General features: G+C 37.8%; 1 long non-coding RNA gene across 1 annotated transcript in view; it reads left to right on the top strand.

Moving 5' to 3' along the window:
* The window catches only part of LOC145542209 (uncharacterized), an 88,852-nt gene extending 70,673 nt beyond the window's left edge, over positions 1–18,179 (top strand). Inside the window, exons 3-4 of the long non-coding RNA XR_014079667.1 lie at positions 13,235–13,376; positions 15,762–18,179. This is a non-coding gene — a long non-coding RNA (uncharacterized LOC145542209). The remainder of the gene's footprint in view (positions 1–13,234; positions 13,377–15,761) is intronic.
* Positions 18,180–24,137: the final 5,958 nt, after the last annotated feature.

Below are 24,137 nucleotides of genomic sequence, written 5' to 3'. Positions count from 1 at the left end.
AAAGATGCTCAACATCACTCATTATTAGAGAAATGCAAATCAAAACCACAATGAGGTACCATTTCACACTAGTCAGAATGTCTGCTATCCAAAAATCTACAAGCAATAAATGCTGGAGAGGGTGTGGAGAAAAGGGAACCCCTTACACTGTTGGTGGGAATGCAAACTAGTACAGCCACTATGGAGAACAGTGTGGAGATTCCTTAAAAAACTGGGAATAGAACTGCCATATGACCCAGCAATCCCACTGCTGGGCATACACACCGAGGAAACCAGAATTGAAAGAGACGCGTGTACCCCAATGTTCATCACAGCACTGTTTACAATAGCCAGGACATGGAAGCAACCTAGATGTCCATCAGCAGATGAATGGATAAGGAAGCTGTGGTACATATACACAATGGAATATTACTCAGCCATTAAAAAGAATACATTTGAATCAGTTCTATTGAGATGGATGAAACTGGAGCCCATTATACAGAGTGAAGTAAGCCAGAAAGAAAAACACCAATACAGTATACTAATGCATATATATGGAATTTGAAAGATGGTAACGATAACCCTATATGCGAGACAGAATAAGAGACACAGATGCATAGAACAGTCTTATGGACTCTGAGGGAGAAGATGAGGGTGGGACATTCTGGGAGAATAGCAATGAAACATGTATACTATCATATGTGAAACAGAACACCATTCCAGGTTCAATGCATCAGACAAATGCTCACGGCTGGGGCAATGTGATGACCCAGAGGGATGGGATGGGGAGGGAGGTGGGAGGGGGGTTCAGGATGGGGAACACATGTATACCCATGGCTGATTCATGTCAATGTGTGGCAAAAACCACTACAATATTGTAAAGTAATTAGCCCCCAACTAAAATATATAAATTTATTAAAAAAAAAAGTGTGTATGGATATCGGGTAACCAAATATCTGAACCATTGTGATTATTATACTATTGTCTTTTAGTGTCAAACTCACACTTTAATACTCTGCTTTTTTATACTGCAGTTGAACTCTTTTGCTAGTTAGTCCCCATTATGCTTTGCCAAAAACAGGCACTGGAGAAAATCTGGAAATCTGGATGGGTAAAAAAAACTTACTCTTTCCTCTTTGCTTCTGATTCCAGTTATGTGATGGAATCACCCTGGTAGTGACAGTTGGTTCTACAAGTAGCAGTTGACTGCAGTTTGCAATTTTTCTCTGCTATTGAAATCAGCCTCATTATATTCCTCTCAGAAAGCTCAGCATCAGCCAGAATATGCTTCATTTTCAGAAGACTGAGTCCCAGTCCAGTGGGACTCCTCTTTCAAGCTCTTAAACACCAGTACTATCTGAGAAGTACTCTGTCCTCAAAGATCTAACTTTTAGCTCCATAGGCTCTCCTTCTAGCACCTGAGCTTTAAAGATTCTATTCGGTCCACAAGCCTAGATTTAAACACAGAAAGTGTTTTCCTTTTGCCTTTTTAGTTTTCTATAAACTAGTTAACAGTTGTTTCATTTTTTCTATTAAGATAATTGATGTAGTTTTTGTATCCTCAAAAAATTCTGACCTACGCAGTGGTAGTTGAAGATAATAAAATGTATGGCATAACTCAAGCTACCTGAATTAAAGAAGAGATGGGGTTAATAGACAAATGTAGAGGACAGAGGACAGTTTTTCTGTGGGGATAATCAGAGAGATAAAAAGCAAACTAGTATAGTAACAGTTGAAAGAGGTCCAAGGAGTCATCGGTGGTGCCATGTGGCAGAATATTCAACTAGATAAGAATACAATTATTTTCTGGAAGTCTATATCCTTGATGAGCCTATTACACTGAAGGTGGGAAATTGGTTTCAGGACCTCCATGGAAGACTAGAGGATGCTTGAAAGATGCTTAAGTTTCTTATATAAATTGGTATAGTATATGCATATAACCTACACACATTCACAGAAAAATAAAATTATAGGCCAATAACCTAAGTAATATATGACATAGATGCAAAAATCTTCAATATTAGCAAACCAAACTCAATAATACATTAAAAAGATCATGCAAGACAATCAAGTAGAATTCATTCCAGTATTGCAAGGATGGTTTAACATTTGGAGATCAAGCAATATGATACACAGCATTAACAAAATAAAAATCATATGATCATCTCAATAGATGCAGAAAAAGCATTTAACAAAATTCGACGTCTATTTATGATAAAAATGCTCAGTGAAGTGGGTATAGAAGAACCATATCTCAATATAGTAAAGGTTATATATGATAAATGCACAGCTAACAAGGATGAGAAAATATAAAAACTTTTTCTCTAAGATCAGGAACAAGAAAGGGTTGCTCACCTTTGTCACTTTTATTCAAATAGAATTGGTGCTTTTGAATTGCAGTGCTAGAGAAGACTCTTGAGAGTCCCTTGGACTGCAAGATCAAACCAGTCAATCCCAAAGGAAATCAATTCTGAATATTCATTGGAAGGACTGATGCTGAAGCTGAAGCTCCAATCCTTTGGCTGCCTGATGCGAAGAGCTGATTCACTGGAAAAGATCCTGATGCTAGAAAAGATTGAGGGCAGAAAGAGAAGGGGGTGACAGAGGGTGAGATAGTTGGATGGCATCATTGACTCAAAGGACATGAATTTGAGCAAACTCAAGGAAATAGTGGAAGACAGAGGAGCTTGGCACGTTGCAGTCCATGGGATTGCAAAGAGTCAGACATGACTTAGCAGCTGAACAATAGCAACAACAATTGAAGTCCTAGCCACAACAATTAGGCAAGAAAAAGAAATAAAAGTAATTCAAATTAAAAAAGAAATAACATTCTAACTCTTTGCAAATGACATGATACTATACATAGAAAACCCTGAAGACTCCACCAGGAAACTGTTATAACTAAAACATGAATTGAATACAGTTATAGAATATAAAATCAGTCTACAGAAATCAGTGACATTTCTACACACCAATAACAAACTATCAGAGAAATGAATGAAACAATTGCATGACACTTGCCTCAGAAAGAACAAAATACCTAGGAATAAATTTAACCAAAGAGGTGAAAGATCTGTACTTTGAAAACTATGAAACACTGAGGAAAGAAATTAAAGACAGCATAAATAAATGAAAATATATACAGTACTCATAGATTGGAAGACTCAATATTGTTAAAATATCCACACTACCCAAAGCAATCTCTACAGATTGAGTACAGTTCCTTCAAAATACCAATGGTGTTTTTCACAAAACTGGCCCAATGTAAAGAGCAACTAGAACTCTCAAACATTGCTGTGGGAATATAAAATGGTACAAAAACCTAAGAAAATATTTTAGCAATTTCTTATATACTTAAATACATGTTTATCACATGACATAACAATTTTGCTCCTAGGTATTTAGCCAGAAGAAGTTAAAAAATAACAGAAAGACATACATGAATATTGATAGCAGCTTTCTTCATAATGCAGTGCTGTGCTGTGCTTAGTCACACAGTGTGTCCACTCTTTGTGACCCCTTGGACTGTAGCCCACCAGGCTCCTCTGTCCATGGGATTCTCCAGGCAAGAAATCTGAAGTGGGTTGCCATGCCCTCCTCCAGGGGATCTTGCCACCTCAGGGATTGAACCCAGGCGTCCTGCATTGCAGGTGGATTCTTTACCAACTGAACCACCAGGGAAGTCCCATAGCTAAAACCTATTAAAAACCCAAATACCCATTGACTGGTGAGTGGATACATAAAATGTTGTACGTTCGTATAATGAAATAGTATTCAATAATAAAAATGAGCAAAACTCTGATACACATCACTACCATAGCAAAAAGCCAGATGCCCCAAAGTGTTTACTTAAGAATTTGTTTATATCAAGTCTTAGAAGATTCAAAACTAATCTATATTGATGAATATAAGAGTAGTGGTTGCCTGAGTGAGTGGCATGAAATGGATTGAGTGCAAAGGGGTGGGAGGAAACTTTCTGGGTGATGTAAATGTTCTATATTGTGATAGGGTTATGAGTTACACAGATTGTAAGGTATATACATTTGGCAAAGCTCAATGACTTATACACTTAAATTCAGTGTATTTAATTACACATATATTATTTTCAAGTTGGTAAAAAAATTGAAGCTATGAAAATCATGGTCATCCAAATACGTTTAATTGCATGAATATTATTTCACAAAAAAGTTTGTAAAGTCATAGAAGCTTTGAAATTCAAGGCCATCTTCAATTATATACCTGAAATACATGAGTCTGTCTCATAGAGGTAAACAAGTGCATGCGTGCACTAAATTGATGCAGTCATCTCCAACTCTTTGCGACCCTGTGAACTGTAGTCCGCCAGCCTCCTCTGTTTATGAGATTCTCCATGCAAGAATACTGGAGTGGGTTGCCATGCCCTCCTCCAGAGAATCTTCCTGACCCAGGGACTGAGCTCACATCTCTTATGTCTCCTGCATTGGCTTTTTTACCACTAACATCACATGGGAAGCCAAAGGAAAACAAAATTAGTTCTGAAATGCATTCAGAGAATGGGGGCTCTTTGCCTATATCCTTAATGCTACTACTTTTGCAGCAAATAATTTATTAGTATTCTCCTGCACCAAATATTTTATGGATTATCTACCTTATAGGGAATATTATGCTGGGTGTTGAGTTTAGTCCTCAAATAATTCAAGTCCTAGTTGGGAAGACATAGGTAAACAGATAATTTTCAATATTAACCAAGATAAGAGTTAAAGAAATGGTATGGCCAAAGTTCTGGTGGAAACTGCAAGACCAAAGCAACTCTGTCCACGTGGGGAAGACATAAAAAGCTTCTCAAAGCTGAGATCTTGAAGATGAGTGGAAATTCCTAGATAAAAAATGAATGAAAGAAGTTGGAACCTGTTAAGGAGTAGAGAGTGTGCAAGCCATAGGAAGTCAGGATGTGTTAACAGAAACAGAAAATTTCCAGGTTGGTGGGGCATTGGATATATAGGTTTGTTGTTGCTCAGTCTCTAAGTTGTGTTCAACTCTTTGCAACCCCATCGACTGCAGCATGCCAGGCTTCCCTGTCCTTCACTATCTCCCGGAGTTTGTGAAAATTCATGTCCATTGAGTAGGTAGGAAAAGGGGAAGAAGGAAGGTGAAACCAGCTTCAAAGGACCATGGAGATTGCTGTTTTAAGCAAATCAAATACATAAGTATATTTCATATTTTTCCGGTGCAACAGACACTCTTGTGAATTAATCTTCTGTTATTTACCTGATTATTATGTATCTCAGCTTCCTTGACTCCATTTCTACACCTTAGCCACGTTGTGTGAAATAACCTATGGTAAACTGTTTCATTTCTAGGTGTAAAGATAAAACAATATAAAATTGTGAGTTACTTTAAGATGTTTAGAAAAAGAAATACATAAACTCAAAATATTACCACGTATCCATTTCTTCTTTATTTCACTAAAATATATGGAAAATTATATCCAAGCAGAATAATACATGATCTATATTATAATTATCATCATTTTACTACTCTGTACCTTAGTATGCCAGGTATCTTCTTATGAAGTATCTCTAATGCCTTTCAGTTTAGTTCAGTTTAGTCGGTCAGTCATGTCCGACTCTTTGCGATGCCATGGACTGCAGTTCGCCAGGCCTCCCTGTCCATCACCAACTCCCAGAGTCCACCCAAACTCATGTCCAATGAGTCAGTGATGCCATCCAATCATCTCATCCTCTGTCGTCCCCTTCTCCGTCTGCCCTCAATCTTTCCCAGCATCAGGGTCTTTTCAAATGAGTCAGCTCTTGGCATCAGGTAGCCCAAGTATTGGAGTTTCAGCTTCAACATCAGACCTTCCAATGAACACCCAGGACTGATCTCCTTTAGGATGGACTGGTTGGATCTCCTTGCAGTGCAAGGGACTCTCAAAAGTCTTCTCCAACACCCTAGTTCAAATGCATTAATTCTTCGGTGCTCAGCTTTCTTTATAGCCCAACTCTCACATCCATACATGACCACTGGAAAAACCACAGCCTTGATTAGACAGACCTCTGTTGGCAAAGTGTTGTCTCTGCTTTACAAACAAGTAAACACCATTTCCTCTAGCTTTTTATATATGTAATTGAGATGATGTAAGGTAGGGGCAACAGAGATGAAGTTAGACAGGAAAGCTTTGGGATAATTCAGAAGAAACCACACAAACTCTCCAGGGTTTATTTGATCATGCTCTACCCTTTGGATCATAAGTTTCCCAGAGGAGATAAAGAAATCCATTTACCAGTGCACACTGAAAATACTGACTAAACTCTCCAGTAACTGTTGTGTTAGGAATTATTTCCAGTATGCAGAATACATAGCCAGAGCAAGTCAGACAGGGTAAGCAGAGGCCAGACATTTCAACTCTTAAAGTTTTTTTGGAATATTACAAATTCTGAAAGACTAATATTTTCTTTTTACCAGTTATTGAATTATCACATACCTGTCACCTATTCTCTTTTCATGCCTTTATATTCCATATAAAACCTCACAATAAAAAAAAAGTCTCATGATAAACTGCTATGTGATTTAAAATACTATTTGAAATAAAGGCTTTTTAGAAGGTCTTATTAGGGACTGAGTTGGGTATTTGAGGGTTCCCCACCTAAAGCCAAAGACATCTATTTAACAGCTGTGGTCTCTAGGCCGTGCATATTGACTGATTTACTGTCACGGATAACCCAGTGCTCGGCCAGAAGCCATTTCAGTTTAAGGGCATGTGGTTTGGCAGACAGCATTGCTTGCAATAATGTAATAAAACAGAAAGAAATCTATACCTGGTTGTGAAGGAAAAGAATCTATCTGCTTTGCCAGAGGCAGGTGAAATGGGTCTGTGTGATTTAGCGATGGGTCAGGGCAGAGCCATATAAAATAATCCACCATGACTTGTATTTCTGAAAATGACCAGCATGCTTTGGAGTTCCTAAATGCTTGCGCTGTTGGAAGGGGCATGAGAATGGTTACTAGTTTTATTAGTCTTCTCAGGCTGTTGGCTTATGATGGTGCTGTTGCCATTTATGGTTGTTCTGGTCAAGCTTCTTTTGGTTGAAATGATCAGAATGCCATGTAAACTCATTGAAACCACATAAAATCAGAGGCCAGGAAAAAAACGTAGAGGTAGCCTTCCAATAGGACGGAACTGAGACAGAGAGGCTGCTTCCTGGTTCTCAGCATTGCCTGCTCGTTCCTTACTATTCCTCCCAGCAAGTTGGCTCCATTTTTGTTCATGGCATTGGCTGCCTCTGCTTGCTCGTAACCTCAGACAACTGCATCTTCCACTTTCTCCCTAACTGTATAACAGCCTTAATACTGCAAGTCCATTGCCAACTTACTGAGTAAAGTTCAAGGTCTTCGCACTAGGTGATAACATAGGTCTCTTTTCAGCCTATGAACTGGTGCTTCGAGAGTGGTTTGAGTAGGGACCCTCGTAATGTAGTCTACTGCTCATTCCATCTAGACTGGAAAGAAAAGGCAGTAGGAGGTGTGTCTGATACCACAGTGGTGTCTGATTTTATTAAAGCTGGATATGTCTTCTTTCATAAAATATGTTGCGTGCCTACCATATGCCATGATACTAAGTACTATGCTAAATTCTGGAGATGCATCTGTCAAGAAGATGAAAATTTTCTATTTTCCCGTATGTTCCGTGGTCATATCACCTTTTAACTTTCCTTAGGCCCCTGAAAGCAAGTTTATTCAATGTGTTTTTTATTTGGGCTTTATAGTATTACCTCTGAGTCTTCTTGATATTCTGTATCCTAATGATCCTTGTTTAAAATGCACAGAGCCCTTCCTTTTCCATTATTTCAGAAGCTGTGTAAAGACTGCTTCTTCCATGAAAAGTCATTTCATCCACCATCTGTCAAAACTATTCCCAGTTTCTCACCAGTCCCTCACTTGAATGGTTACCCTCTTTGCCTGTCTTGGCTCAAGGCATGGCTATGAGCTAACTAGAAGACTTTTGGTGAAAATGTTGAGGCCACATCATTCTATATTAGCACACATTTGATTTAATTTTGGTAACCTAGGCTTTATGAAGCTTTTATTATTTACAAATTTGCTTTTACAAGATAGAGGCTGTGAAAAGGCACTTTGTATCACACAAGAAACTGGCTAAATAAATGTGATTCTCTGGTGATTCACCGAGCTGGTTAAAATCCAGGTACACTATTGTTTCTTCCTGTAGGTACTTTAGCAAACCAAGTGAATAGCCCACCAGAGAAAAGTTGTCACTTTCACTGATTCATCAACACTTTTCCCAGCAATCACAGTACCTGTGCCATCTGTGTTTAGCACTTTACCGAAAAAAAAAAATGCTCTTTGTAACCGCCATACAAATCAGGGGCACTAACAAGGTCACACAGAAGGGAATTTCAGGACTCTGAGATAATGTTCTCCTGCATGGCAGGAAGCAATAACAGCATTCTACACAAGTTCTCCTGCATCCCAGGCTGCTCTGGCCCAGCCTAGAGCTGCTTCAGGCCCATTGGGAAATGTGTATTATGCCTGGGTTAATTTGCTGATTAATCTCTAGTCAGTGGTTTGTGCTTTCCCCAGATGGCCAATTAAAATTTACAACTGGCAGGAACAGTGTCCTGTTGGCAGGCTGCTGAGGGGCTAAAGCTGGAGGCAGTGACAGAAGGCCTGGCCCAGTTTCCCCTCCCCCCTCCCCAACTTTTCTTTATTTCTCTCTCTTGCTCTTTTTAAAGCTGCTGGATTTATTCAGAGGAAAGTGTAAGCTGGGCTTACGCGGTAAGTGTGAGATGTGTGCTGTAGTTTACAACTTCGCTGCTATTTACTCTCCAACACTCTCAGGGCTGTGCCAGTATTCCAGGCATCAACGGTTTTACCCACAGCAAATATAGCTGACAAAATCAGCCAGGGGGCACAACTGATTTAACAGCTTCTGAAATGTAATAGCCTTTTTTTTCCCCCTGATTTGCAGTCCCCGTGGATTGATGGTCTAATATCATTCACTTCCTCACAAATATATAAAACATTTACAGTTGTTTGCGTAAATCAAAGACAAAGTGCTATGTGTGAAGCTAATAATAAGTAATGCTGTGATATATATATATAAAAGATAACATATTTTTATAGCAATAACCCCCAAATTAACTGTTATTTTTTTACTTAGCATTCTATACAAATGACACTGTGTACACATCTGAATAAAACATAGAAGAAACTTAAATGTAATTTGATATAATTCTTTATTTTGTAGTGAAATATTTACTTCAAATATGCATGAGTCATCTGGATTGGAAATTCTGAAGGAAATTGTTAACCAAAGGCTACTACTGGTCCTTAAATAAGCCAAATGTGGTAATGATGTATGGTTTTATGACAGTTTGTTATTTTCAATAACTGTGATGGCAGTGGCCAAAATTTTTTAAAAAATATATGTATAGTGGGAAAATTTAAGGTCAATATTGCATTATTGATAGTAAAAATAATTTAGGGTACTCAGGTAAAAGCTTTACTTATATTGAATAAATCAGAAGGGAGATGGCATTGCATAAAATTACCTTTGTATAAAATACATAGAATTTTGAATTCTTGCTTTTTTTGAACAGGAAACATGATAGAACTTACACACTGGGCACTGATGGATCTCTACTAGACTCTAAGGTTGAATCTTGCGTTTACAGGTGGCCCTCTGTGAGTTATTTTTACTATACCACATACTGCAGCAAATGCATACTTGTTAATTTTTTTATGAAATAGAATTTGAAAGTGATTAGAGATGTGAGATTTGGACTGTGAAGAAAGCTGAGTGCCAAAGAGTTGATGCTTTTGAACTGTGGTGTTGGAGGAGATTCTTGAGAGTCCTTTGGACTGCAAGGAGATCCAACCAGTCCATCCTAAAGGAGATCAGTCCTGAATATTCATTGGAAGGACTGATGCTGAAGCTGAAACTCCAATACTTTGGCCACCTCATGTGAAGACTTTACTCATTGGAAAAGACCCTGATGCTGGAAGGGATTGGGGGCAGGAGGAGAAGGGGATGACAGAGGATGAGATGGCTGGATGCATCACTGACTCAATGGACATGAGTTTGGGTGGGCTCCAGGAGTTGCTGTTGGACAGGGAGGCCTGGTGTGCTGCAGCTCATGGGGTCGCAAAGAGTTGGACACGACTGAGTGACTGAACTGAACTGAAGAAGATGGCATATAGAAAGATGCTAAATATAAACTTTTAGTTCCATTTTCTCTTATTTAAAGGGCACATACTTTGGCAATATGCATTTATGTTGGGAAAAGGAGTTGTGAATTAGAATGTAGCAGTATTATTCACAAACGTATAAAGTTTTGCTCTACATTATCCTGCAGAACTGAGTTTGTGCAAACTTCCAAACTGAAGGAAATTTAATTTCACTGAAATTGCTTTATCTGTTACTATGGGCTTCTCCAGTGGCTCAACAGTAAAGAATCCACCTGCAATGCACGAGGTGTAGGAGATGCAGGCTCGATCCCTGGGTTGGGAAGATTCCCTGAAGAAGGGCATGGCAACCCACTCCAGTATTCTAGCCTGGAGAATCTCTTGGACAGAGGAGCTTGGTGGGCTACAGTCCATAAGGTCACAAAGAGTTGGACATGACTGAAGCGACTTAGCACGCACACACGCACATTTGTTTACATTTTCTCCTTATAGATTGAACTATTTTTTAAAAAACTTAAAGAATCAGAATCTAGAAAAGTGCAAAACACAGAGAGCACATTGCTTCCATACCAAGAGCCATAGCTTTGACTACTGGATCATGAATGTATTGCCTATAGATTTCAAATATCCTTGTGACAGTTCTTGTGCAAACTGCTTTGATGTCAGACATTTCTGATTTTCCTTTTTGTCAGGTAGAGTGGAAAGTTAACAGAAAATTCTAAGGCAAGATGGTTTGAGTTTTCCAATTGAAAGTTCATGTAGCAAAAATCAGTGTGCTAGCTGTAATCATATGACTTTCTCAGTATGAGACAAATTTAAGTATTCATGATATTGTAATTAAACATAGAGATCCCCTGTTTCAGTAATGACCTTAGAAGAGAGTTAGAAAAGTAAGTTTTCCCTTCATCACAAGGAAAAAATTTCTTATTATAATTATTTCTTATAGAATTTATATTATATAACTTTAATAAATATTTTAATTTGACCTCAGTTGGTCCAACAAATGCTAGTTTTTCCTTTCACGGTCTACTCTCAGAACAATTTTGAAGACATGTTTCTAGGTTATTAACTAGTGAATTACATAAACCCTTAAGTAAATAATGGAAATGTAAATATTAGATCTGTGCCCCCAAAAGAAGTTAGTATCAAAGGTTTCATTTAGCTCATTACCACTACTTGCATTCTCTTTTTTGTTTCGTTTTCATTCTTTTAATTGTACATGCTTATTAATTGTATGCTTAAGTAATGCAGAGTGGCGTAGGCCCATAGCCATTTTTTGCATAAATTTGGGTATGAATATCTAACTGAAGGTCAAATCAGCCCTTACCTGTTTCAGAGTGATCCATAACATCTTCTAGCAAGGTAGATGCAATCCTTTTCAAAACTGCCAGGTCAGAGGCAACATATGTCTATCCCTTAGTATTCCTGGTAGTTAATAAAATTTAGGTTCCTATCTAGAACTGGCATGCTTTCTAGGTGGCACAGTGGTAAAGAATCCGCCTGCCAATGCAGGAGACTCAGGTTCCATCCCTGGGTCGGGAAGAGTCCCTGGAGAAGGGAATGGCTATCGACTCCAGTATCCTTGCCTGGAGAATCCCATGGACAGAGGAACTTGGCAGGCTATAGTCTATAGGATTGCACAGAGTCAGACATGACTGAAGTGACTTAGCACGCACATTGAAAACTACAGTAGTGTAGTACAACAGATGGCATCCAGGGCTGGCATTGAGTGAACAGGCAAGAAGAGTTACTGACTAGAGGAGGGAGAGGAGATGGGAGGTGGTAGAACTGACGGATCGTCAGCAACAAGAGACAGAGGGCAAGATGCAATTTCACTTATGCCAGACATTGATGGAATGCACGTTGACATCTTTGAAACTTTGTAACTTGAAGGTTCGTATGCAGGGGACTTACTGTAAAACAGAAATGTGGTTTGAGCAGTCAGAGGAGATTGTATATAAAGCCTTGTAAACCATTGTGAGGTACATGTTTGGGTTGTTTTGTTTGGTTGTATTTTTCAGAGGTGGGATTTTTGACTTTACACAGAAATGCCATTGGCAGTTGTGAGCAGAGAAGTGACAAGGAGACAAGAACAAAAGCAGGGTTGTCGTTATTTAGAAGGCTGTTTACAAAATCCAAGCTGGCGGTGATGGTGCCTTGATGGTAGTGGTGAAAGGAGTAAAAAGTGTTTGGATGTTGATCTACTTCAAAGGTAGAGATGGCAGCATGTACCGACTAATAGAATGTGGGGTATAAGAGAAAGAAAGGAGCCAAAGCTGACTTTAAGGTGTGGACCCCAAGTAACTGAAAAAATGGAGTCCCTATCTGCCTACATGGGGAAGGATTGCAAGAGAAGCTAAATTGGAGGAGGTCAAAAAGATTTGAACAGATTTAAGATGTCTTAGAGATGTTAAATAGCTGGTTAGATATATGAACTTGGAATTCAGGAAAGAGAAGTGTGGGCTAGAGACATATTTGGAAGTAGTGAGCCCAAAGTGAAAGTCGCCCAGTTGTGTCCGACTCTTTGCGACCCCATGGACTGTTGCCCGCCAGGCTCCTCTGTCCATAGAATTCTCCAGGCAAGAATACTGGAGTGGGTTACCATTCGTTTCTCCAGGGGATTGTCACAACCCAGGGAGTGAGTCTGGATCTCCTGAATTGAAGGCAGATTCTTTACCATTTGAGTCACCAGGGAAGCCCCAAACTGCAATTAAAACCAAGAGAGTGGATGAGTTTTGCTGTTGAAGTGAGAATAGATTGAAACCAGGTAAGCCCAAGAATTGAGTTCTAGGGGCTTCCAGTGCACAGAAGGTGGGTGGGAGATGAGAAAAAATGAGCAGGAGAAATTGAGAAGTAATGACTAGAGAGATGAGAATAAAATCAAGAGAATGGGGTGATGTGGGAGTTTAGCAAGTCATGTGTTTTCAGGATTAAGGAGTAAAGGAGCAAGCATGTCAAATACTTTAGATACATCAAGTGAAGAATGAAAATTAACCATTGGACTGACCCCTTATGAATGCTCTTGGAATTATGGACTATAACAGAAGGATCTGTTTTATCTGATGTCGTTTAGGACAAAGGCAATTTCAAGCATGCGCAGCAGATTTTCCTTTCCACCCAAGACATAAGGATCAGGATGACTGGCTGCTATGAACCTGGGGAAAGTTTTCACCTGCACAGTAAAGACGAAAGAGAGCCTTCCACACAGGGCCATGGTATAAAGACAGTCTGAAGGTTCACAGTTGTTATAAGCAATTTGGGATGTTACCATCTGAGGGAATGAAGAGACCCAAAGAGGAATTGTCACATATGTGGGAGGTATCATAGATGCACACTGTGGTTTGGAGTATTTCAATCAAAAGAATGAGCTGTACCTTCTGAACCACATTTTCGCTTATGCTTTAGGGGAGGTATGTTTGTGAGAAACAAATTCAGGATTATCTGGAGATATTAAGTGTATTTCCATTGGAAAACAAATTCAGGGGCTGGATAGTCATGTTTGTGAAGCCTTATATTCTATTTTTATACTGCTTTACATGTATGCTAAATCGCTTCAGTTATGTCTGACTCTTTGTGACCCTATGGACTGTAACCTGCCAGGCCCTTCTGTCCAGGCAAGAATACTGGAGTAGGTTGCCGTGCTCTCCTCCAGGGCATCTTCCCTACCCAGGGATTGAACCCACGTCTCTTATGTCTCCTGCTTGGCAGGCGGGTTTCTTTACCACTGGTGCCCCTGGGAAGCCTTCTTTATTGCTTTACACTTAAGCACAAAATAGTTTATGTGATGAACAGAAGCAGAGGTTAGTGACTGGAAGGAAAATAATTGTTTGGTAAGAATTTTAGATTCTTCCTCAGAGAAAGCAGTATTATTTTTCAGGGTAGTCTCAAAAACTGATCAACAGTGTTGACCAACAGTACAAAATTAGTGTTTTTTTTTTGTATCAAGTGCATTCCATGTAACACAACACAAATTTCATGAAATTACTCACTTGGTAAATATTTTTATGGGGATCTACAATGTTCCAGGCACTTTGTTGGCACAGAGAATATATGCTCTCAGAGGATTTATAATCAGAGCTTTTATTAAATTTAGTCTCATAAATCAAGGAACATTATCTGTCTAAACCAGACTGCAGCACGACATTCACGATGCTCTGCTGTTCCTGAGACAAATTGGAATACAAGGCTGATTCCTAGAGCCTGAAGATGCAAGAGGGCTTTCACCTCTCTTCTGTACCACATGCAAAGCAGAGGACTGCCCTGCTAGCAGAGGGAGAGAGCGTGAGGGTCCAAGGAACAGACTCGGCTAACTTACTTGACTACACAAATGGAGGAAGTGGGAGAGTGAGCATTCGTGACAGGAAGAACAAGGGTGCTGTAAGGATGATGGTTGTTAAGGCACATTAGCACACAGGAACAAGTGGCCCAGTTAACGTCCCGAGATCTGAACTATCAGATTAATAATTCTTCCTCCATGAAGAGCATGCTAGTAAAGGGATAAGGAAACTGGTTGGACACCCTCCACCCCCAGCCCCCGCCAAATACCTTAATTTTCTCACACATATAAAATGAAACAGTTATTGTGAAATTTTCAGATACTTCTCAGCCTAAAATTCCATGACTCCATGGCTGTGTTAATAAAGATAGGATTTTGAAAATAATATAAAAGTTAAATTTTCCTGAATTTTGTAAGGATTGACATATGTTTGCTTAAGATGTTGTTGGTGGGGTCAGTAGGATCAGCATCGTGTGGGAACTTGTTAGAAATACAGAATCTTCAGGCCTCACCCAAGATGAATCAGAATCTGCAGTTTAGTAAGATTCATATGTCATATGGGGCTTTCCAGGTGGTGCTAATGGTAAAGAACCCGCCTGCCAGTGTAGGAGATACAAGAGACTTGGGTTCAATCCTTGGGTCAGAAAGATTCCCTGGAGGAGGGCATGGTAACCCACTCCAGTATTCTCACCTGGAGAATCTCATGGACAGAGGACCCTGATGGGCTACAGTCTATGGGTCGCAAAGAGTTGGACACAACTGAAGCAACTTAGTACACGCATGCACACACATGTCGTATGTATATTAAAGGCCACATAGAGACCAGTGTTTAGTAGAAAGCTTCTAGAGATAAAAAAATGTAAGATGGACCATGAGGAGTCTAGTGGCTTATATAAGGCAAGGGCTCACAGTCAGGAATCAGTGATGAGGGACAAAAATGATAGGATCTTGATTTCTTCCTCTTTCTTTGTTTCAAAGATAGTCACAAACTGGCGTCAGTAAGCCAGTAATTGAGTCTGGCAGTTTTGTGATTCTGTAGCCTTCTTTCGGATATGTAACTCCAAGAGGAAGGGTGCTGTAAGGGTAAACACCAGACAGGGGATGTATTTAGCACAGAGTCAAAGGAAAGCAGATGTGAGGTGTAGCTCCTGAAGAGTTAGGGGGCAGAAAAGCAAACTTAGTTACAGACATTGTGAGTTAGGAGCAGTTAAAGTAAAAAAACTCGGATTGTTCAGGCCTGCTCACTGTTCTCTTTATATTCTTAGTTCTCAGGAAAGGGAAAGAGAAAAACTCATTCTTCTTTTTTTCCTTTTCATTGCAACAGTTTCTCTCCTCTGCCTTAACTCTATGAGAAAGTGGATCCATGGTACCAGCAGAGGCCCCTTGTGCCCATCCGCTTCCTTGGGAATTCAGGACAGATTTGAGCTCCTGCACCAGACTGGTCTATAGAGAGCACTGCTGACCTCAAACTCATCTTAGAGTGATGCTCTCATAATAAGGAAACACCAGTGCCAGAATGAGAAGAAGATGACATCGGAAGTAGACAGCTGTCCCAAGATGCTGAACCTGACCTGTATGATTGTTCATAAGTTTTCTTATTTTCTTGGACTCTTACACATGAATCAAAATTTTTTTTCTATCATGGGCATGATCTTATGCAAATTTTAGAAATCAGTTGAAGTGTTGGATTTGTGGTCAATTACCTACATTCAGTATTTCTGGTTTACCTTGATGGGTTTCTCCCCTCCAAGGCTCTGATTGGATGGCTCTTAAAAAGTTTATTTTGGAAGAAAGGAATTATAATTCTGTATGGGCTACTACAGATATCACTAGATGGAACCCAGTTGGCCAATCACACATAGTTTCTCTGATCCTGGTCTTAAATATGAATTTTCCCTTAAGGTTAGGTCTAGCTCAGTCAGAACAACAGGGTAAATTCCAGTCAAAAATGTAAACTCTAAAACTATTAGGAGGGATGCTTCCTCAGTTATGGGGTGGATTTATCTGGCTAACACCAGACTATGGTAATCTAAGTCTAAACCACCCTCCCCTCCCCACCTCCCTATGCTGGAAACAATTAAATCATACCAAAGATAATCAACCTAATAATACTAGAAAATTAGACTGGATGTCTTATGAAAACTGCCAATGTACCACTTCTCTTAAAGACTGATTGCTATGGAACAGATTGAAGCATATGTCCAGAAGTATACTGGTTGGCACCTAATTGGGATTCAGGACATTGGGACTCAATGGCTTTGTGGGTCCGATCTATGACCCTGGCTTCCACTAGGCTGGCTAGGAAGGTGTACTTTAGGATTCCCTTGGGCTCAAAACTACTTATGTACAAACTTAGATGTGTCTCCAGCAAATTTACCATCAATATGAACCCGATGGACCAAGAGATTTGTATTTCACTGGTATGATCACTTAATATCTATTTTTGTACCTACAGTAGGATTGTAAAATATTACTTCTCACATTGAAGCCTTAACGAAATTTACTCAAAAGTCATTAAATGATAGCAACCAGGCTATTAGTCTACTAAATTCTGAGATCTCTATGATGAGAAAAGCTGTCTTACAAAATTGTATGGCCCCTGATATCCTTAGAGCATACCAAGAGGGCACCTGTGCTATAATTCAAACTGAATATTGTGTTTATATACCAGATGAATCCTCTAATGGGTTATGTTTTAGAAAGATGGTTTGGTTCTGAAAGCTCATGGCTTAAATCCCTATTTGTAATTTTAATCACTTTATTAGCTGTGTTACTTGTAATCTGTTTATAAGATTGTTGTCTTTTGTGTTACATGATGTATAGCCAGGCCTCCAGCTAAATTAATGATAACTAAATATCTTAAAGAAATAGATCATCACATTTATAATGTAGAATAATTGTAATAGAATGGTTCTAGGTATAGAAAGAGGCAACAAGGGAAATATTTCCCGAATCCTATTAGGTTAGAAGATAGAGGATCCAGAGACTCTTTTATTATTTATCAATTGGAGTAAACTGGAAATTAACACCTGGAGAGATTTATCAATAAAGACCTTCACCAGATATGGGATGAGCCTCCTAGCACTGTGGGACCAAAAAAAAAAGGTCATGAACTGTCTCCCAAATATGGTCGAATTTATTACCATGAGGAGGGACTGTGAAATGAAAATATCTCCTGCCATATTAATCAACAAGAAATATCACAGCCATCAGTGATTTCTGATGTGAATAAGGGTTCCCATCCAGTGGATGCTGCCACCCCTGACAGTGACCGCAGAGGAGCTGGTGGAATGCAAGAAGCAAGGTGAACAATGAAACAGGATTGGCCCCAAAGAGCTGAGGTGCACATGAAAGGAATGAATTCAGTGAGCCCAGAGGCTTGCATCTTCCCATACATAGAATGCTAAATTCCTTAACTTGATACCTGATCTTTGATGTTCAGACTGCCTGCTTCCTTTGTTGCAAACTTGTATACAGCCTGACTTTTCCCCTGCCCCTTGGAGCAGTTTCTCAGAGCTACTGAGATGCTGTCTCCCTGGCTCAGGGTCCTAAACATTCTCACTAAATAAAATAACTCTCTACTTTCAAAAAAAAAAAAGTAAGGTGCCTTGAATTTCAACAATAATGGGTTACACCTAAATAAGGCAGTGATAAATGGGCAGCAGCTCTTCTTGACAACTGTTGAGGATTCTTTTTACTACAGATAACTATGATGTAACTAGTTAATTAAAACTCTGTCTAATGAAACCTAGGATTGTTATTTCCTATTTGGTCTAAAAAAAAAAAGGCAAAGTGCCTTCTTGGCATTTCTACATATATGTTAGAATTTTATTTAAACATAATATCATTTTGTTACATATCCTTGATTCCCTCAATTGTGCTACTCTGAGTCTGCCATGTTTGCTTGCCTGCTTCAAGTCTCTTGAAGAGTCATTTTGAAAAAGATTTACTGAAGTTATCAGAAATCTACACAGTTGTTTAAAGATCATTAAAAGCCAATTACCTAGAAATCAAATAACCATACCTTGGCTTAGACTAAAAACCTGTAAAAGAAATTTAAAAAACATAATTGTACACGTCTGTTGTTTAGTTGCCAAGTCGTGTCTGACTCTTTCTACACATCTATCCATGTTCTTAAAATCAAAATTTGGAAAAGATTTGGGGTTTTAAAAATAAATTTGATTATATAATTACTCTTTACTTATATTTTAATCAATTGTTTTAGTCCATTCTCTACATTGTAAGTACTACTATCTTTCTGGAACAGAAATGCAATCAGATGTTTCTCTGATTAGAATATTTTGTGATAACTCATTGCTTATAGGTTAATCAAAACTCTTTAGTAAAGGAGTCCTGCCAACTCTACCAGGAAGGAAATGGCAACCCACTCCAGTATTCTTGCCTGGGAAATTGCATGGACAGAGGAACCTGGCAGGCTACAGTCCATGGAGTTGCAAAGAGTCAAACACAGTTTAGAGACCCAGTAACAACAGCAGCAGCAACAACAAATATCTCAAGCTTCAAGTTCTTTCCCTCTCCCTTCCACCTCACGTTCTTACCTTTGTGAACACTGCAGGTTTCTTCTTCCCATACCTCCCATGCACTTTCATAAGTCCCTCTCTTTATTTGCTGAGGTTTTTCACCTGGACCATCTGTCTCTCCCTTTCACTCATGCTTAAACACTCATGTTTCTCATCCTGTCAGGCTAGAGCCTCTTTTCTGCTTCTGTGCCACCATTCACAGCATTACTTATCACATCCACTGTATTATCACTGGTTGCATCTTATTTTACTGTGAGCTCACTGAAGATTGTGAAAATGCTTTATTTAGCTTTGTGTAGTAAGAACTTAAGACATAAATATGTACAATGAATTGAATTTCAGGGTACTCAAATATAACTGGAAACACTACTTTAAAGAAAAGATTATTTAAACATCAAGGATTATACAATCAAATTACTTGTTAGGCACAAATCAGTGTAGACACACATACATTTGATTAGATTTTTAAGAAGAAACATGATTGTTTTCATATTTCACTGTTACATTAAATGTTTATTCAAAAACCTCACATATTGGAAAGCTCTTTTGTTGAGATAAATGTTATAGGAAAAATTATTTCTATATTAGTGCATTATTGAATTTATCGAACATCTAGCTACTTATTAGTCAGGCAAAAAAAATTAAATAATATAAGCATCATTTTAGTAGCAGTTTCCAGATATTTTGGGAAATATTAGATTGAGTGTAACATATAATCTGAGTTTTGAATCGTCAATTGTCTATCTGTGGTCTTTGCAAGTAATACAAGATACAAGTAGCAAGAGGCACAATGAGGTCACATACCAGATAGGATTTGGGCAATAACGGGGATATTCTTTCTGTCTTCTGGGCCTCACTGTCCCAATTTATGAAATGAAAAATTGAAATAAAAGCCAATAAGTTTTGTTTGAACCAATTCAGTAAAACTTAAAATTGTGGGTGATTTTTTTTCTCTCTAAAATTGTCATCTTACATGACTAAAGGTATATTTTAATGATGCTGACCGCAGTCAATGTATTTCAGAATGTTTCTATAATTTTTTAGAGATTAGAGCATAAAATTTGAGTATACTTAAAAGCAATATTTTCCCATATATTTTTGGTTTTGGGAACCAGTGAAAAATTACTCTTATCATTCTTATGCAAATTTAATAAAGTGCTTACTATAATTTGGAGATAAAGCATAAGACTGTAATTCGACTTTTAAAAAACGATATATTTTGGAAAATGTCTCAAAGGCACAACCAATACAGAATTTCAAGAATTTTAGTATAATTTAGGCAAGCAGAATAGCCTCCAAATTTTTTTGCTGCTGAGAGCAAGAAATGCATGTATTATTTCTGATTTTGTAAAAAATAAAAGTCTCATTCTCTAAGATTTAAGCAAGATGAATTATAGTTAAAAACAAAGACTTTGCAGTCAGATGTGAGTTCAAATCTGAGATCTCTACAAAAAGGAAATAATAATAGTCATAGGGTTGTTGTGAGGATTAAACAATATCTTCATTATATAACATGATGCCTAGAATACACTCCACATTCAATAAATGTTTCTTATTAATTATTATTACCTTGTAATTATCACATAGACAATATAATGCTAGTTTTCTATAGTTTGTTTTAGATTATAATTTACTAATGTGTTTTTAAATATTGATAAATGTTTTTTTAAACCCATACAGACTGAAAGGGTGAAAAATTGAAGCTGTGCAAAACTCAAAGATATGGTTGAGTCCCGTAAAGGTATGACATTGCAATCTGATAAAATTTATCCTGCATTAAAAGGAACATGCTGTGTGAGGAAGATAAAAACTCAGCCAATAAGATAATATATTTAATAATATATTGTTTCACAAGTTTCTAAAAACTTTCACATATTATTTCACATGGTCTTCATAAGAACATTGTATAGTAATCAGACTAGGTTTAAAATCTGCCTGTGAACATGAGGAAACGGACGCTCAGAGAGGGCGTGACTTACCTAATGTCACACCATTGGAATGAGATGGAGCTGGGGTGATGACCTAGTCTTGTCCCTTCAGTGGGTTCTCTATCCACAAGCATTTCTTTTTCTGAGAAAAGAAACTCAAATATTTGATTTATTTCTCAAGAAAATTTAAAATTTACAGGTTATCAAACTCAGGAAAAAAAAAATCTCTAAACTATTATGGAACATAAACATTCCCTGAAATTAATTCCCCAGGTTAGTGTCTTGAGTTGGTTACTGTTGAGTTGGCTACAATCCAATCTTGAAATGTTATTCTTCTGAAGAGAGGCTGGGATAATCAGGCAATGAAGGTGAGCAACAGCACAATCTACTTATGGTACTTTGTGGTGCTTAGAGATAAGAGTCACTACAAGTCCCGAAGTATCATAGGCTTTGACTTCTGTAAATGCGAAGGGACCCTGCATAAGGCATTTCTAAGAGATTAACTTGGTTTCTAAGTGAGAAATGGAACCTCAGATGCAATAAAATTATGGAAGTGTTGGTGTTTGTTCTTAATCCAAATCAATAATTTAATCCTCATATAGGTTTAAGAATCAATGTTTTATTTTATTTTTAATATAAAAATCAATCTTTGGGGACAACCACAACCTTTACATGAATATTTTTATCTCCTGAAATAGTGTCAAGAATATATCCTTATAATCTTTAAAAGAAGATGTGAATTCTAGGGGAATGGCAAGCTGACACTAAAAACAAACAGCATCCAGGATGCTCAAGACCTGCAAATGGAAAATTAGTTATAAAGTAGAACTGGGCTAGATAATCACATGATACCTTGTAAGGGTTTGCAAGGGTGCCATAATTTTCCAAGGTCTATATTCATGGCAGTTAAAAAGAGAATTATGCATGGTATATAGAGTTAATAGCTAAAGATAGAAGTATGATGTGGATATAAAACATATAGGATATTGCACAGAATGGGTTACTGCAGTAAAACAATACAAAAGAAAAATAAGATGAAAATAAGAAGTGTGATAAAAGGGTTAAGCATTGAGCTTCTGGAATTTGGCTGCCTAAGGTTTGAGTCCTGGTGTTACATGTTCTATCTTGAGCAAATTACCCAATCTTTCTGACCTTCATGTTCTTCATCTAAAATTGAGGCAGTAATTGTACTCTTTCATGGGGTTTATGATGAACCCTAATAAAGGAAAATGCATATAAAAAGTTTTGCATGGTTCATGGTAGATAGCAAATGCTCAGTGAAAATTATCTATTATCATTTAAACACAATCACATGGAATTGCAAAGATTTTGAACATCGGATCCAGAACAGAATGGTATTTCCAAAATAGATGGTTTACAATTAATACTGAGAACCCAACTGGTATACTTATGCAATGCCCTTCCTTTTAAGTTAAAAGACAAACCAACCCCAAACTAGCAACAACAGAACTATAGTTTACTGAGTGTGCAAAATCACCTTTTAGATAATCCTGACAATTCATTAAAATCAAATAATGTAATTTTGACTTCAAAGAGCTTTTCCTATAGCATTTGCAAGGGAAAATTTGACTTAGAAAGTGGAGATTCAAATTTTACTCAAAGACGGTTAATTTTAAAATGCATCATTTAATTATATTCAACATTTGTTAAAGATCTACAAAATGCCTATAATTTATTTAATAGACATTATTAAATTCATGATGTTTTAAATTAAAACCATTCAAAATTATGCAGAAATAGTATTCACTGGTAATAGCATAGATATAGTGTCTATTAAATGCTAAGCATTATCTTACTCACTCTTGTTCCTCTAGAACAGATATGAAAAGTTAAGAGTTCAGTTACCTCAAAAAATAAGACCAGTCCAGAAAATAAACAGCACATGTCTGTTACTATCTTCGGCCTGGCGCATAGGTTGGTAACAAATGCTTTGCTGAAAATCAGTAAAAAGAAAAAGTGTTCCTAATTGCACCCACATAGCAAGCGGCCAGACGACTGCTTTTCCTTGAGTCAGCTGCTCAAACTCACATAACGGGAGCCACAGGATTGATTTCCTGCAGGCAAATGAAAAGAAAACTCTAACTGTCCTCCAGGCTTGTTGTTGTGACACAACAGTTCTTGTTCAGCTTAAAGAGGGTAGGTGGGCCTGGGCATTTTCTTTTTTTAAATTTATATATGTATATACACACACATACATATGTATGCATATGTATTACTAAGACAAAAGGAAATATAAAGTAGGTCACTCAAGACACTTTTCAAAAAACTCTGAAGGTTTTTTTTTTGATATTTGGCCAGCCAGTGATTTGGTTAGTCTCTCTGAGAAGAGAGATCTTCAGAAAACAATCATCAAACTGCTGTACTTCCCTCAGTTAACCTAGAAGTTAACATAACTATGCCCATGGCCCATTTAACTTGATGGCTCGTTTGTCCTGGAATCCTAGATAGAGCTTGCTGTCATCATCTTATGTCAGAGTGTGTGGACCAATTGTTTATCAATTGTTTGGAAATAAGTCAACCCCAAACTCTTTGCTCCCCAAATGAAAAGACAAAATGTTGAAGGACTGTACTCGTGAACTGCAGAATCATAAAGGGAAACATGATTAGGTCATCTGCTGTGACACACAGAATGATAATTAAGTTGGGGACTTCACATCCTGGAAAGGGTGAGAGGTGTTTTTCAGCATTAAACAAAGCAAAACTAAAACTAAGCATGACTGAAAGCTTGCTTTGTTAGCTTCATACTAAAGTCGCAATTTTCTAGGCACTATTGCAGGAAAGACCATGTGATGTGAAAAATATTACCTACCTAGATTCGGAGTGGATGTTATAAGCCAGTTTCTTTTTGTCTAAAATATAATAGGAAAGCTATACTTCCAACAATAAAAAAGGAATTACACTTGGGTGAGGGAATAGTAAAGGTTTCCAGCACTTTCACAGGCCAACCAAATGTCTTCCTCTGCCATGTAAATGCAGTAAAAGGATATCTGCATTAAATTACAGGATTTATAGTCAGCAGAAAAAACGAAACCACATAAAGATCATTTTTGCATTAAAATTTGGTTTTCGCTACTAGTACGTATTTTAAAAATATAGATGCCTTTTACTAATGAAGTACATCAAAGCATATTATGTTCTGCATTTTGCGAGAACTAGGCAATTTATAAATGCTATTCACATTTAATTAGTAGTCATTTCTTCTCCATAAGC

The sequence above is a fragment of the Giraffa tippelskirchi genome, chromosome 3, assembly GCF_054371585.1.
Source record: "Giraffa tippelskirchi isolate mGirTip1 chromosome 3, T2T-mGirTip1v1.2.pri, whole genome shotgun sequence".
Lineage (NCBI taxonomy): Eukaryota > Metazoa > Chordata > Mammalia > Artiodactyla > Giraffidae > Giraffa > Giraffa tippelskirchi.
This window is presented reverse-complemented; position numbering and strand designations above follow the sequence as displayed.